We start from the raw sequence: 17,891 nt of genomic DNA, 5'->3' as shown, positions 1-17,891 counted from the left end.
ATTATTTACAAAATTCTAGCTAGCTGCGCTGGCAGTCTTCTGCCTGTAAACTGGTCTAAACTAGTCGAGGAGAGGCGGGAAAACAAGGATTAATTTTTTGTTTTTTTGATAGAAACACACATAAAATGCAGAAACAGTGATAAATCAGTTACACAGGCTAGCACACTTTAGTGGGCAGCCTCAACAGTTAAACTAAACAGACAAACAAACAAACTTTCGATCAAATTCGACTAAAATGTAACTTTAAGTGCAGATTTTAAAATAATGCAGCAAACAGTTAAAAAACAGTTCAAGCTAGTTCAGGGTAAGCTACAGAAGCTATTCCAAGTGAAAAAAAGCAAAGATACATAAATCCAGAAAGTAGTCGCTTTTCTGAGTTCCCTGCTGCTAGGACCACTCTGCAGGACAACGAGGAGCTGCTCAGACAAGCTTTTTTTCACTTGGAATAGCTTCTGTAGCTTACCCTGAACTAGCTTGAACTGTTTTTTAACTGTTTGCTGCATTATTTTAAAATCTGCACTTAAAGTTACATTTTAGTTGAATTTGATCGAAAGTTTGTTTCTTTGTCTGTTTAATTTAACTGTTGAGGCTGCCCACTAAAGTGTGCTAGCCTGTGTAACTGATTTATCACTGTTTCTGCATTTTCTGTGTGTTTCTATCAAAAAAACAAAAAATAATCCTTGTTTTCCTACCTCTCGACTAGTTTAGACCAATTTACAGGCATTGCTGTATTCTGGGCTGTGGTGTAGTTCCTGTGTTGTCCATTACCTTACTTGGATAGAAGGAAGTTTCTTTGCTCACCAGTGGGAGTGGGGAGCCTTGAGCAGCCTACCTGTCCCTGTAGGAAGTGACCTCAGCACAAGAAGCTGTAGTAATTGGTTGTTTTGGACCATTTCTAGCTCTTTTGTAGTTCACTGTTTAAAATCTGCTTCTGGGCATTTATTTCTGGCTATACTGCTCAGACAAGCTCCTCGTGGTCCTGCAGAGTGATCCTAGCAGCAGGGAACTCAGAAAAGTGACTACTTTCTGGATTTAAGTATCTTTGCTTTTTTTCACTTGGAATAGCTTCTGTAGCTTACCCTGAACTAGCTTGAACTGTTTTTTAACCGTTTTCTGTATTATTTTAAAATCTGCACTTAAAGTTACATTTTAGTCAAATTTGATCGAAAGTTTGTTTGTTTGTCTGTTTAATTTAACTGTTGAGGCTGCCCACTAAAGTGTGCTAGCCTGTGTAACTGATTTATCACTGTTTCTGCATTTTCTGTGTGTTTCTATCAAAAACAAAAAATAATCCTTGTTTTCCCACCTCTCCTCGACTAGTTTAGACCAGTTTACAGGCATTGCTGTATTCTGGGCTGTGGTGTAGTTCCTGTGTTGTCCATTACCTTACTTGGATAGAAGGAAGTTTCTTTGCTCACCAGTGGGAGTGGGGAGCCTTGAGCAGCCTACCTGTCCCTGTAGGAAGTGACCTCAGCACAAGAAGCTGTAGTAATTGGTTGTTTTGGACCATTTCTAGCTCTTTTGTAGTTCACTGTTTAAAATCCGCTTTGCACGGCTTTGCGTGGTTGTGCATAGCGCAATGCCAGTTAAACAAGGTTAAACTTCTTCTGGCTCCGCCAGGTCTGCTCTTCAAATTTTCCCTTAAGGAAGCTCTACTCTTAGTATAATCAGACTACTCACTATATTATAAGCCTAGCACTTGTTCTCAATACTTCTCTACTAAGTAAGCACTCGTACTAAGTAAAGCACTACATCTACTTACCATCCCTGTGAATATCCACTTCCCTTAAAGGTACAGCACTCCTTTATACTGTTCTAGCATGTCGAGTGGTAGATTACTGGCATCCTCTCCAGTTCAGCTGGTCAATCTGGGTATCTTGAGACAATGCTACAATTGTCTCATGTACACAGACAACCCTCTCCTCCTCCCAACAAACACAAATACATGTGAGAGATGCAACTATATAGCCAAACTGGAGGCTGAACTCTCTCAACTCAGGGCTGGCATGACCAGACAGGAGGAGATGGTAACCACACACACAACAATCCCAGTCCCACATAGACCTACCACAACTGCAAACCAAACATATAAAAACACAAAGAAATACTCAGAGGCTCTAATAAAAAACTTACCAAAACAACAGAGGCTCCCAAAGCAGACATCTAAAAATCCACCACCTCAAAACAAAACACATGCAACACATACTTCAATAAATCAGTGTGCCAACCAATCACAGCCCTTAAGGCCAAACACCTTGCCTGATACACTAGTAATAGGTGACTCTATAGTCAGACACAGACACACTGATGTCCCGCTGACCAGGCTGAACAAGGAAAGGGTGACTGTGAGCTGTCTATCGGGAGCTAGGATCCGCCACATAACACACGCACTCAAGTCACTCCAAAGCAAGTACAAATATGACTCCATCATTGTCCATGCTGGTGTGAATGACCTGAGACGTACCTCCCTGGACTACATGAAAAGAGACATAGAGGAGCTCTCCGATTATGTAGCCCAGGCTGGTATGACCCTGACCCTGAGCAGCATCTTGCCCTCACCAAGAATGATACCACAATACAAAGACAAGATGATCAGCTTTAATAATTGGCTCAAGTACTGGTGTCATTCTAAGGGGATCCAATGTCTGTCTGCCTGGGATGACATGTTGGACAAGCCACGCTGCTTTGCAAGGGATGGCTTACACCTGTCACCACTGGGCTTCCGGATATTGGCTAAGGCTCTTGCCACCCCCATAGTGCCTTTTTTAGGCAAGGCTCAAAAGACAAACCCACCTCCTTAGAAAACAAAAATGGAAAAAAACTAAGGGTAATGCTGCTCAACACCAGAAGTCTAAATCTCAAGATGCAGGCACTTGATGCACTCCTCAGCATGGAGAACATCGACATCTGTGCAGTAACTGAAACCTGGTTCAAGGCTCCTGAGAGCACCCCAGCGCTGCCAGGCTATACCTCGTATCATGCTTTTCAGCCCCAAAGCAGCACTATCAGGTTTTACCTCTTATCATGCGTTCTGGCCCCAAAATCCGGACAATACCAAGAAAGGAGGGGGGGTATCCATATTCATCAAAGACACCCACACCTCAAGACTGGTGGCAACGCACGATGCATCGGAGACCATCCAGGTGCAATTAACCATAGGCAAGACTGCTCTGCAAATTGTAGCATGTTACAGGCCACCCTCACAAACTCAGGAACCTCACATGGCCTTCCTGAAAACACTAGAGGGGATAAATGTATCACCAAACACCATCATACTAGGTGACTTCAATTACCCTAATATAGACTGGGAACACTACTCAAGCCCAAACACCCTAGCCCAAAAGTTCCTGGAATTCATAAACTCAAATGCCATGGAACAACTAGTCACCATCCCCACAAGAGGAGAAAACATACTTGATCTCATCATCACGAACATGGGAGCACAATGTTCAACACCGGAAGTATACCCCTCACTGGTGAGATCAGATCACAAACTAATCTCGCTGGAGGTCCTCATCCCACCCCACCTGAAATAAAAGACCACAGTAAAGAACTTCTCGAAAGCCGACTTCACACTTCTAAAGACTAGTGTGGTCTCCTTTAAGGCCCCCGAGCACACGGAAAACAGTACTCAAGCCGCTGAATCACTTACAAATGCCTTCTACCAGCACCTGCAGGACTGCATGGATAAGGCAATCCCAAGCAAAACAAAGACTCTTTGTACCAAAGGCAAGCGTCCACTCTGGTGGACCCCAGCCATAAACAAACTCTACAACAAAAGGAGGAAGCTACTACAAGATAGAGCAAAATCCTTAAAAGGTAAGACACCCTTGATCACTATAAGTAAAACTAAGAGCTCTCATAAAATCATCCAAAGCAAATTTTGAGAGAAAAATAGCTAAAGACTCAAAAGACAATCATAAGGCCTTCTTTAGCTATGTTAGAAACCTGGGAGGAAACTCCCAGATATGCTCAGAACTAGTTCAAAATGATGTGAAGATTACTGATCCTACAGACATTGCCAACATACTGGCTGACAGGTTCAGTGCAAACTTCTCCCCCCCCAAAAGGAGAGTTATCTATACCAAGCGATTGCAGCCCCCAAACATCTCCAACGCCCAAGTGAGAACTGCTCTCTCCAAAGCAAAAACACAGCATCCATGGGACCTGATGGTGTCCCCGGCTGTGTGCTCCACGAACTCAATGAGGAATTAAACCCACAGCTAGGACAGCTGTTTAATCATAGTCTTACCTCTGGATACGTGCCCAGGAGTGGCGCACTGCAACTGTGGTCCCACTTCACAAAGGCGGTGCCTCCACCGACCCTGGAAATTACCGGCCCATTAGCTTGACAAGCCTTATCTGCAAAGCCATGGAGAGGATCATAATGGACCTCATAAATAAAGACATAGGGAATTTGCAGACTTTGGATCCATCCCAGTTTGGCTTTGTCAAAGGCAGATCATGCCTTCTAAACTTGGTTGACTTTTTAAACAGTCACCAAAGCCATTGATGAGGAAAGGCAGTCCATACAGCCTACCTCGATCTGGTGAAGGCCTTTGATACAATACCCCACTCGGGTATCATTGAAAAACTCATCAGCTTAAATGTTAACCCATACATCACAAGATGGGTTGCAAACTGGCTGAGTGACAGAACCCGCAGGGTCAGAGTTGCTGGCGCCATGTCAGACTCAAAGCCTGTCACAAGTGGTGTACCACAGGGCTCAGTCCTGGGCCCACTCTTGTTTGGCATCTACTTTTCCAGTACAAGCAAACACAGGAGGGTTATGGCTGACAAAGTTTGCAGATGACTGCAAACTGGGCCATAGTAGAAAACACATCTGACACAGATATCCTTCAGAAGGGTCTCACAGAAACGGATAACTGGTGCCAGAGCCATGGCCTAAAGTTAAATGCCAAAAATGCATAGTCATACCCTTGGGAAAAACAAGGTTACCCCTAGCTACCAAATAGGTGGCAATCCACTGAGTACAGAAGAAGTTATCAGGGACCTGGGGACCCAGGTTGATAGTAGTCTGTCATTCGACACCCATGTAGCTAAAGTAGTTAGGAAGACCTTCTACATTGCCCACCTTATCATGAAGGGATTCTCATCTAGATCAAGGAGGTCATAGTCTCCCTATACTCATCACTCATCAGACCAATGATTGAGTACAATGCCCCATTCGAATGTATCTGACCCGACACTTGCAGCAGCTGGAGAGGCCACAAAAGTTCCTCACCAAAAGGATAAAGGGTCTCAAACATCTGTCCTATGCTGCCCGACTGAAAGAACTCCAGCTCTATTCAGTGCTCAGAGGTGACCTTTGCCTAACATACAAGGCCATGTCAAACCCAGATTTGATGAATATGCTTCACCTCAAAAAATCTAGATCCGTCAGAGCCACAAGGCGGAGACTTAAACCTCGACACGGCTATTAATAGGACATGCTGGAGGATAGATTCATCACCCAAAGACTCCTATGCTGTGGAATAAAATCCCGGTATATGTGAGGCAGAGCACCTCGCTGGCCTTGTTCAAGAGAAATCTTGACCAATGGATGGGAGATCGCAGATATACCCCAGGGATTACCTCAGTGTCACTGCTCAACAGAGGCACAGCAAAATAATGGGTATAGTTCCCCATACTAAAGGGGTGGCGTAAGCCACAAAACTATGGGCTAGGCTTGTAAATGCCCTCGGGCAGATAGCCTAGTATGAACCTATGAACCTATGAAAACCCAGGCCGAACCACAAAGTGAGGGGGAGTGTCCATATTCATCAAGGACACCCACACCTCCAGGTTAGTAGCAACACATGAAGCATCAGAGACCATACAGGTGCAACTAACCATAGGCAAAACTGCTATACAACTGGTAGCATGTTACAGACCACCCTCCCAATCTCAAGAACCCCACTCAGCCTTCCTGAAGACATTGGAGTATATGAATGTATCACAAAATACCATCATACTGGGAGACTTCAACTACCCAAACATAGATTGGGTACATTATTCTAGCCCTAATACCCTAGCCCAAAGGTTCCTGGAATTCATAAATTCAAATGCACTGGAACAACTAGTCACCTCTCCCACTAGGGGAGATAATATACTAGACCTGATCATCACAAACATGGGGACAAAATGCTCCACACCAGACATATACCCCTCACTAGTGAGATCTGACCACAAACTAATCACCCTGGATATACATATCCCACCTCCACCCCCAGCACAAAAGACCACAATGAAAAACTTCTCAAAAGCAGACTTCACTCTTCTTAAGACTGAGATGGTATCCTTTAAGCCCACTGTGCCAGTGGATACCACATTCCACAATGCCGAATCCTTCACAAATGCTTTCTATGGACATCTCCAAGAATGCATGGATCATGCAATCCCAAATAAATCCAAGTCCCTCTCCACCAAAGGTAAGCGTCCTGTCTGGTGGACCTCAGCCATAAACAAATTGTATAACAAAAGAAGGAAGCTACTGCACGTCAGAGCAAAATCCCATGAAGGAAAGACATCTCTGATCAACATTAGCAAAAAACTACGTTCTCTCATAAAAACATCCAAGGCCAACTTTGAGAGAAAAATCGCTAAGGACACTAAAGATAACCACAAAGCCTTCTTCAGCTATGTTAGAAACCTGGGCGGAAACCCTCAGATATGCTCAGAGTTGGTTCACAACAACAAAAAATACACTGAACTCACAGATATTGCCAACATTCTGGCTGACAGGTTCAGTGCAAATTTCTCCCCTCCCTCACTCCCAAAAGAAGAAATAAATATCCCAGCTGAATGTAATCTCCCTGTCATCTCAGATGTCCAAGTGAGAAACGCCCTAAACAAAGCAAAAAACACAGCATCAATGGGACCTGACGGTATCCCGGGTTGCGTGTTACGTGAACTCCAAGAGGAGCTAAACCCACAAATAAAAATGCTATTTAACCTTAGCCTTACTTCGGGATATGTACCTGAACACTGGCGTACAGCAACAGTGGTCCCACTCCACAAAGGGGGTGCCTCTACAGACCCTGGAAACTACCGCCCCATAAGCTTAACCAGCCTGGTCTGCAAAGCTATGGAAAGAATCATTATGGAACTCATAAACAGAGACATAGGGGACCTACAGACACTTGACCCTACCCAGTTCGGCGTTGTAAAGGGCAGATCCTGCCTTTTAAACCTGGTTGACTTTTTCGAAACAGTCACTAGAGCCATTGATGAGGACAAAGCAGTCCATACAGCATACCTGGACTTGGCTAAGGCCTTCGACACAATACCCCACTCAGGCATCATAGATAAGCTCAACAGCTTAAAAGTAAACCCTTATGTCACTAGATGGGTTGCAAACTGGCTAAAGGACAGAACCCATAAAGTTAAAATTGCTGGAGCAATGTCAGACTCAAAGCCAGTCACAAGTGGTGTCCCACAGGGATCTGTCCTGGGACCCCTCTTGTTCGGCATTTATTTCTCAGATGTTAAAGCAAACATGGGAGGGCTGTGGCTGACAAAGTTCGCAGATGACTGCAAACTAGGCGCCATAGTCGATACACCAGCAGACACATACATCCTACAAAAAGGCCTCACAGAAACGGACAACTGGTGCCAGAGTCATGGCCTTAAACTAAATGCCAAAAAATGTATAGTCATCCCCTTTGGGAAAAACAAAGTACCCACAAATTATCACATAGACAGCAACCCACTGAGTATGGAAAAAGTAATCAGAGACCTAGGGACCCAAGTCGACAGCGACCTCTCATTTGACACCCACGTTGCCAAAGTGGTTAGAAAAACATTCTACCTTGCACACCTCATCATGAAGGGATTCACATCCAGATCCAAGGATGTCATTGTACCCCTATATTCCTCCCTCATCAGGCCCATGATTGAGTACAATGCCCCATTTGGTATGTACCTCACCCGGCATTTGCAACAGCTGGAGAGACCACAAAAGTACCTCACCAAGAGGATCAAGGGTCTCCAACATATGTCTTATTCTGCCAGACTAAAGAAACTTCAGCTCTATTCAGTAGCATACCGCCTGCTCAGAGGTGATCTCTGCCTGACGTACAAGGCCATGTCCAATCAGGATCTGATGGACATGCTCCACCTCAAAAAATCCAAATCCATCAGGACCACGAGAGCTAAAGACTTAAACCTCGGCACAAGTATGAATAGGACATGCTGGAGGGATAGATTCATAACCCAGAGGCTTCCCATGCTTTAGAACAAGATCCCAGTTCGTATTAGGCAGAGCCCCTCACTGACTCTCTTCAAGAGAAATCTTGATGAGTGGATGGGAGATCGTAAGTTTACCCTGGGGGTCACATCTGTGTCACTGCTAGACAGGGGCACAGTAAACTAATTCTATTATATAAGGGGACCTTCATTGTGTCACTACTAGACAGAGGCACAGTATTCTAAATTTATTCTGTACATTTTTGTACCATTTTATGAGGTGGCAAAAGCCACATCACTATGGCTAGGCTTACAAATGCCCCAGGGCAGATAGCCTAGTACTATACTATGAAACTATGAAACTATATATATATATATATCAGTGTTGTCTTGGTGAGATTTTGTGAAAGCAGGGTCCATCAAGTGAAGGTGCTCACCAAGATTTGAGGCTGAATTCAGTTCCAGCAATACAGCTCTCCTTTCCTTGTGTTACGGTCCATTATTATAATTTTGTGGTTACTACAGTTGAGAAGAAGTGACACGAGACACCAAGGCACAAGCTTAAACAGTTTATTACCATAATTAACAAATTAAATAAAAAATAAAGATGCCTGTACTTACAAGCATTAAAGAAATTATTAAGCCCACTGATAGGGGAACTCTAATGTATACAGTGCAGCTATTTGTTTAGTTAACACACTTGCAGGCACTGATACATTCAAGAACTTAGTCTAAGCTAAACGTTTTGTGTTGATTAAAGTAAATTAGTTAAATCAAATCCAGAAGATGAGTTTTGTTAAGACAGGGCTGACACTGGCAAAATAGCTGTATGCTTAGTTTAGGCTAGTGCAAAGAGTAATCAAATTTGGATTATGAGTTCCGTTAAGACAGGGCTGACACTGGCAAAATATTTGTATGCTCAGTTTAGGCTAGTGCAAAGATTAATTAAATTGGGATGGTGAGTTCCATTCTATTATTAGCCTTTGAGCTTTTTATAGGTTTGAGCAGGCCATAGGGTCAACAGGTTTGGCTGATGGCATTTAGATTATAAGTTTAATCATAAACTGATGGAATATTTTAGAAAATTACAAATCATTTTTTAAGTTGTAAACAAGTCTTGTAATGTCTGGTTTTATGCATTACTTCCTATTCTAAGAGAACAGTTATTCCTTAGCTGACTGTAGACTTGTGATAGTTCCTCTTATTTGACTTTGTAAGCTGATAAACATTTTTTTAGGTTACTTAAAGTTTAATGCACTAAAGTTTAGTAAGCAAGGTTTGCACTTAAAGCATGTGTGTAGCATATTTTACAAAAAAGGTATATGCAAGATGCAGTCCCTTAATATAACTGTTGTCATTTTATTGTACGCAGGAGTGAGGTGGTCGAGGCACCTAATAATGTGGGCAAGCTGTGTGGACTCATCACACCTTGCTAGTTCAAGTGGCAATGGCAGATGACACACATGGCAAGTTGAATATGGAGGAGGGGTTGGCATAATGGTTAAAGACTTTACCTCACAGATACAATGTATAGGGTTTGATTCTGACCTCTGGTTATTGGCTAGGCTTGTAATAGTCTGCAGACTGATAGCCTGGTATTTACCAATGAATCTAAGAAGTTGCCAGATGGAGGTCTGCAAAGAAAGTTAAAATCTCAAGTGGCAGCTGTGTCTATATTCTCTAATCTATAAATGCAGTCAGCCCAAGATACCATCAGTGTACCAGCCTGAGCACTTCAGGCAGGCACAATAACTAGGCATGCCTTGTTTAGACAGTGGAACTTTGCAGAACACTTCAAGTCATTCTTCATTAGCACTATTTCCGAAGGTACCAAGTTATTTGGTCCCAAAGTGAAAGCCAGTATCTTGATGAGTAAGCAAGAATGTAAGGTGTTCACAGCTGTAGATGTCTTCCATAAAAAGAGGAGTGCAGGGACATATATTTTAAGAAGAGTTAGAAGTAACACTTAGAATAATATTCTGACAGAGGCTAACAAAGGGATATGGTTTCCAGAATGGACACTGCCCTCATGTTAGAGGTAGTCAACAGAATCAGGGAGTTTCTCTAGCTTTTCTTCCATCAGCAGTAGAACCCTTGAGGACTTACCTGCCCAGTTCTGAAGGCATTCGGGAGTTATGTAACTCTTCACTTTTGTGCATGGAAGGCTATTATACAAGACAAGTAAGTAAGGGAAATGACCACAGTGTACCTTTCATATGTCATCCTCAGCCGCAGTCTTTTTCTCTTCCAGATGTCCTACTCCATCAGAAATGTGCAGCGTATAGAGGTTATCAACCTCTTAGAATAAATAGCTGTCCTACCAGAGCACAGAGGGATGTAGATACTACTCAAGGATGGTCAATATAGTATTTATGACTGCAGACCTCACTTCTTGGGACATCCTGTCTGAATCTGGCCCATGGCCAGCCAGTCTTCCAGAGCTGTACCCTCACTGCTACCAAAAGCCTCTAACCAGGTGTGAGTACATTGCTGTTATACAGGGTGCAGTAACTTTGCCATCTCCAGATCTTTCTTTTCATACATCTAGTGCTGCTGTATATGCTTTTCACAATGTGTGCAGGTAAGTACCCATACAGGCTTTTTCCTATCTTTTTGACTATTTGTGTACTGCTATCTAAGCTATTGTTTGACTGTATCTCTGTAGTTTACAGAAAGTTGGTGTGAAAATCATTAATTGTGTAGTGTGTAAAAAGGAAATTTCATACATAAATTTTCATAGTGACTTTTTGGCTTGGCTCAGAGCATGACATGGACTTCTGTCCACACTATTCCTCGTTCAACCTAAATATGATCCATCATTGGCAGAAATGTCTCTGGAGTTCATTTCCAAAAAGGGACACATTCCTAACTTCATGCCTCCATAGCATCAGCCAAGTACTTGGGAGCCTTTGTCTGTAGAAAAATGCATTCAGACAAAAGAGAGAAGAAACAGCAGACTGAGGACAAGACAAGTGACTTTGGTTTCCCTGGGTTCAGCAACACCACTTCAGGTGAAATTGTTTTGTAGCCCTCAGCTGTGGAGTCATTTTCTACCAAGGCTTCTGGCACGACCACTTAACCTTCTAGCACATACTCAAAGGCTGACATACTTAAGGTCACTCTGTCAGCCAAGGGCTGTTTGGCATCAGAGACATGCATCGTGATTTCAGAAAACAATGGGATCCCTAGGATTTTTTTCTTTATCAGAAGGTTCCTGGGGATAACACTGAGGTCAGTGTCTCCCCACACCTGTAACCCAAGACCTCAGGAATATGGTTTCCAATACTGTGAGGCATAAAGCCTAGATTAACTTGGCTTAGGTAGGATAGTTCCTTTGACAAGTCCCCTTCCTAGGTTTCTGTGAATTCTCTAGCCCTACTAGTCAAAAGGGTTATGTCTTTTCTTGGTCGTAAGAGGACTAAGCTAAAGGCACAACCATGGTGTTTGGGACACTTTCTAAAAAGAGAAAGATAGCTCCCTCCTCAACAGGATTGAGGCTCATCTTTCTGAGAAGCTAATGAGCTTCCATATGTGGGTAAGTTTCGATCAGCTGAAAACCTGAACTCAGACACCAAAGACACACTTTCCTCTGTTTCCTCACCAGAGGACTTTACCTTTGGGGACACCCTTCACAGGATGAGGAAAACCTTCCAGTGGGAATCTAAGGGATACTGTGAAGCCCAGCAAATTATATAGGGCTTACATGAGGTTTGCCTGAACCTAACATTCTAGTGATAGATGTCCTGGAAGATGTGTTTCATAATGCAACACTGGAGCCAAACTCCCTCCTGTATCCAGGAAGTCTGACTAGTTCCATACAAGTACATTTACAGGAATCCTTTGGCAGATCCAGATGTGTCCCTGGGTCCTATAAAGGGAGCAGCCTCAGTGCCTACCAGGAACCACATTCTAAATGATAGACAGCAGAGCTCTGGGCAGATTTACTGAGAGAGTTTACACTGTTGTTGCCCTTTTCTTCAGAGCCTTAAACTATCAGTTCCCCATGCTTTCTTTCTAACAAACTTGATTGGAGCAAATGAGGATTAAGGGGTTGGTTGTCAGGATAGACCCCTGTCAGACAATGTAAAGATGGAGATCCTTATTGCTCCACTGAGTATGAATCTCCTCTTTAGAGACCTAGCATGTGAGACTACTGGGATCAGGAAGCAAAGGATAAAACCACCCAGTCAAATTTTTCAGACCTAAATGCCTAAGTGTACCAGAACTTTTCCCACCAAGACTTGTTTTCTAATTCAAGACAGCAGCCCATCAGATCTGTTCAAGGGAAAAAAGATAAGTATGAAAAAGAATGAGAATTAAAAGTCAGACAGAAGCCTGAGAACCCTCAGTGGGACGACCCATGACTTAGCCAGGCTGACCCCTCACACCTTCCCCCTAAAGTCCACCTGTGTCCTTTCCCCCACCCCTCTGAATCATGAAACTTTCACCATCTCTAAAACTTACAGGGCATGTGCCCTTCATGAAACAATGGAAAGAAATTACACAAGACCAGTGAATCCTAACCATCCTGAAAAAAAATCATTACAGGATTTAGTTCATGGAAATACCTTTATTTGGGGTATATGGCTGGTACTCAGAGATCAGATGGATCTTATTCTGTGGGTCTTTCAAAGCATGTTAGACATAGGAGCCAAAGTAGTTCCCCTGGGGAAGGATGGTTGAGGATTTTACTCAAGGGTGTTCTTAGTTCCAATGGAAGAAGGCCCCTGGAGGCTCATTCTTTGGTGACTAGACCTAAAGGATACCTACTTGCATACACCAATAATCAAAAAAAAAAAAGTTCCTCAGGTTTGCAGCAGGGGAAGGGCACTGTCTTTTCACTGTCTTACCCTTTGACTTGTCCATTGCACCCAAAGTATCTGCAAAGTGTCTGGCTGTAGTAGTAAGCCTATTACGAGATAAAGGGCATTTAGATTTACTCTTACTTAGACAATTACCTAATCCTAGCAGAGTCCTACCAGGTCTCTGACCTTCATTCTCAACTGCTTCAGGGACTTGAACCTTACAGTCAGAGGGAACTCTTCTCAGAACTTCTCTCTGAGTGATTTTCCTAGGAGCATACTTGCAAACCTCTCACTGCAAAGCATTATTCCCTCAGGAGAAATTGGAATTGCTGACAGAGTACTTTAACAGTACCATAGAGAAAGTAAAGATTGTAGCCAGGCAGTACCTCACACTTTTTAGTGTACATATCAGCATGCATGTTGATGGTCCTCTTAGCAAGGCAACACATAAAGAAACTCCATGATATCTGAGAAACAGGTGGTGTCAGCGTGTGCAGTTATTGGAAACAAAGATTTTTCTGCTGTCATGTATAAAGAAGAAAATCTCATGGCGGACATAGTTTGCTCAGAACAGATGAATGCCTTTCTCAACTCCCCAGCCAGCAATGACTATTGCCACAGACCCCTGAGACAAAGCATGGGAAGTTCATAGGGAGAATTTCCAAGGAAAAGGGACCTGTAAGAATAAAATGGAGAAGCTGCCCATAAACATCTAGAAGATAATAGCACTCATCCTGGCTCTGAAAGCATTCCTCCTTATCATGAAGGAAGACGTACTGCAGATGAAGACAGACAATACCACAACTGGGTGGTAAATAAATAGGAGGGTGGCCTAATGGTTAAGGTGTTTGCCTTACAAACACAAGGTGCAGGGTTTGAGTCTCACAAGGGATAACTGGCTAGGCTTAAAATGGCTCGCAAGGGCAGTTAGTCTAGTATTATCTATGAACCTATAAGAAAAAACTCACTCTTACTTAATCCGCCGGCTAGCCAGGGAAGCCTGGGGAAATGGCCACATATATTTCTTTAGTGCAGAATATGGTAGCAGACAGCCTGAACATATCCCATTCAGACCCATGTGAATAGATGGTAAACAAGTATACATTTCTGGACTTGACCAGGAGATGAGGTGTACTAGACATAGCCCTGTTTACCTCACATCTGAATAGTTAGCTGAGAAAGTTTTACTCAAGGAGCCTGGAAAACAGATGCCTTCTCCCTGAACTGGACAGGTCACTTCATGTATGCTTTTTGTTCCACACCCTCAGTCCATAGGGTACTAATCAAAGTGAAGGAAAAAGGCTAAAAATGATTCTCATTGCTCCTTTGCAAAACCAGTTCTGTCCTGAAAAACTTGACAAGAAGGATATACAGAGTTTCTCCAAGCTGAGTGGACCTGTTGACACAAAATGCAGAGTCACTACTGAGCTCACCATGATCATGCTCAGTCTACCATCCTAGATGATCTTACCTCAGTACCTGTCAGGCACAAGTACACAAAGGACAGCTAAAATGTGAGGAGTCTAGGAAACCCAGCAGAAGAAAATCATACTTAGTAAAGTGAGAAGGATTTTTCTTCTTCTGGTGCCAGTCCAATGACCTTAATCCCAGTAAGGCTAGAGTGGCATTGGTCCTGGAACACCTGTCAGACCTGTACAGATCAGGTTTAGATTACACATCCATTAAAGTACATACTTCTGTTATCTCAGCCTGTCCCCCCATGGACCCCTATTATAGGCCCTCAGTTAATAAATTCCTTAAGGGAGTCATCCATCTCAGACCACCTAGAAAGCAGATTGCTCTACTATGGGATCTCAACCATGTCATAAAGAAATTATCTCTGTCTACTTTTGAGCTAGCAGCATTGTTTTCCCTCTAGTTCCTCTTGGAATACAGTTATTTATGGCATCTGCCTCAGCTAGATGGCTTTCAGAACTCAAAGGCTTGATGTACAAAGAGCCTTTTGTGGTGTTCCAACAGGACTATCTACTGTGTTTTGACATTTTGGTGGTCGTGTGGACTTTTTTTGTGTCTGGACTGTACATTGTCTGTGTGGATTCTGCTATTAAATTATTTACTCCACTGGGGTCGTTTATTTCTGCTGCTGTTACTGGTGCCTTTTGAGTGGTTTTTGGGTTTTATTTGTTCATTAGTTACCACTCTCACCCACTCTGTTTTCTAGATATTAATAAATAAATACTTGCACATCCAAATAGCCATATATTTCAAGAAGTTTCTGAGCTTTCAGAGTAGGAGCCAACCATTTGCTGCTCAGGGCCATCCCATTTGGGCTTACTACAGACCCAGGGTGTTCACCAAGTGCATTGCTATTGTAGCAGCTCATTTCAGACTATTAAACCAAGATATTACCTTAGAAGTTACTGGCTTGCAGCTTCCATCACCCAGAAATCACTAATTCAGGCAAGGGGATCTCCACTCCTATCTGTTCCAGTCCTTCTGCATCTTTATGTATACCACAATGTCCCAAATGGAACTTTTACATCACTGACTTTCATAGGGTTACAGTTAGACATTTTGTCTGGCACAGCCACCCATCAGCCCAGTAGAACCATAGCATTTCATTCATAAGTGTGTTGTCTGTCCACCCAATTACTGTGGCCCTTTGTGTCACAAGTGCAACATATTTTCTTCTTAATCCCTCCAGGGGGCCAGCCAGCCAGTGACACTCTGGTTCAAGAACACACCTGGAATCAATTATTCTTTGGCACAACTTCCCTTTATTACAAAATTCCTAAAGAAAGCAATTTAAAACAAAGCCATGGTCATCCTCATAGACCTGGTTTTGGCCTTGACAAGTTTGTTCCTCCCTGTTGTGGCCTTAATTGTTGAGGACGTGACTGAACCTGAACATCAGCAGACCACATACAATATGTTGTTTATAGTGTGCTGCACTGATGCCAGATATGCCTTAGAACCCTAACTGATGACCACCACATGCAGCTCCTTGACCATACAACAAATGGCCTGTAATACAGCCCATGCTGCAACACAAAATATAGTGAAGCATGTGCTTAGAATACTGAATGGATGTTTCCAATGCTTAGACATTTCAGTAGAGGTACTGCAATACAGTCCAGACATATGCAGCAAGACTTCTGTTATGCACGTCATACTACACAATGTGACATTTTGTAACAGTCATTGTAGCAGCAGTAGAAGGGCAGAGTGAGGAGTTAGGGATGGAGCATGCAGAAGCTGTAACATGTCTGAGGCAGAGCTGTACACACTACATTGCCTCAATGGCAAAGAGGCAGTGTCCAGTCCACAACTACATACCATTGACAGCATAAAATAATGTAATGCATACATAATCACACCCAGACTATGCTGGATAGTACACAGACTAGCCATATTGTCCATAAAACATCTCTATACCCTCATAAGAGTGGGCATAATACAGTCATCACTTGGCCAGGTGGGGCTACATAATGACAGGGGACTGCAATTCTGTAATTCACATGCTCTGGGAGATGGTGGGAGTCAGGGATCACTCAAGTGGTGAGTTCAGGTTGACATGATGAGATCATTGTCTGATGTGTTTTGGTTTGAGGTGTCAGGGCTTATTATAGTCTGTGGCAGTGAACATGTAGAACAGCAGCACTATGCTCTTATACATCCTGATGGGGCACACTGTGCCCACAGGGGACAGGAAAGCATACAATTATAAGAACAAGCATGTGCGGCAAAGATGCATCCCAGGTGCTGAGCCAGAGAAGTGCTGTTGCTCACAACCTGGAAGACAACTATGATGGGGAGATGGGGGAGGCAGTTTCTGTGCCAAAAACTGACAGTTATGGCAGCTCAACAATGGTCTATGGAGGTTGAGTTGAGATGGTCTGTGGCTGACCTCCTTGTATTTGGATCCTATCCTGGCCATAGAAGTCATGGCCTGTAGCAGCAGATGCAATATGTCTCATGAAGGCACCTATGAAGACATTTGCCATCAGCTACCTAAGCAGCATTATGTGCTCCCTGTACCTATACCCTGTCTCTGGGCGGTTGGTCCAAGTTATCACAGCCATATCAGGGATGGTTCTGAAGTCATAATGGCACCTAACCTCCCATCCATTCATACCCTGTGGGGAGTATGTCCATCTATGAAACAGTGCATATTTTGGATGCTGTGTGTGTGATTGTGTGTGTGTGTGTGATGCTAACATAGGTGAAGCATACCAGGGACTGTCGGGTACAAAATGTCATGCACTGGTGAGGCTGTGTGTTCAGCCTGTACTTCAAGAGGGATCTCTAACCCTCCTGCTGTCATGCTTCAGAAAGTCCTATCATGCCACTGATCATGCTGCTTGCATGTTGCCATCATCAACAGCCACAGATGCACTGCTAGCATCAGCCCTTTGTTGCACTCGTTGTGCTGGATCTTCTACTAGTGAAACTTGTGAAAGCAGGACCACTCGGTACCACTGTTTGACTACACACATGGCCTTATAACCCCAGTGTCACGTATTACTACTATCCATTAAAATAGATCAGTAGAATACACTGACAAACATACCTTCTCATGTAGGTTGTTGCAGTTACAGACCAGGGGTGCACAGAATGACAAAAGATGCAGACAGGCTTGGTCAATCTTCCCTTCAAACATGCAGTGTAGTGTGCTATACTGCACTATAATGGACATTGCCAAATTTGTGCTTCCCCCACTGATAAACAAGTGGTTTGTGCCAGCCCATGTCCAATATGCAAGTTATCCCCAGGTATGAAAGGCTACTCCTCCTGGCCAGTAAGACCAAAACTCCTCATCCTTAGTGAACCACTTCTGTGTTGGTGGTCCATACCCTGTGGTGGACCCATTTGTCACAATTTACATTGCCTTTTCCTTTACATGGAGTATCATATCAATAACCCTTCTTCAGACACAAC

This window comes from Protopterus annectens, chromosome 8.part0 (genome assembly GCF_019279795.1).
Source record: "Protopterus annectens isolate FY-2018-M chromosome 8.part0, PAN1.0, whole genome shotgun sequence".
Classification (NCBI taxonomy): domain Eukaryota; kingdom Metazoa; phylum Chordata; order Ceratodontiformes; family Protopteridae; genus Protopterus; species Protopterus annectens.
The sequence above is the reverse complement of the archived record's forward strand: the minus strand, read 5'-3'. Positions refer to the sequence as shown.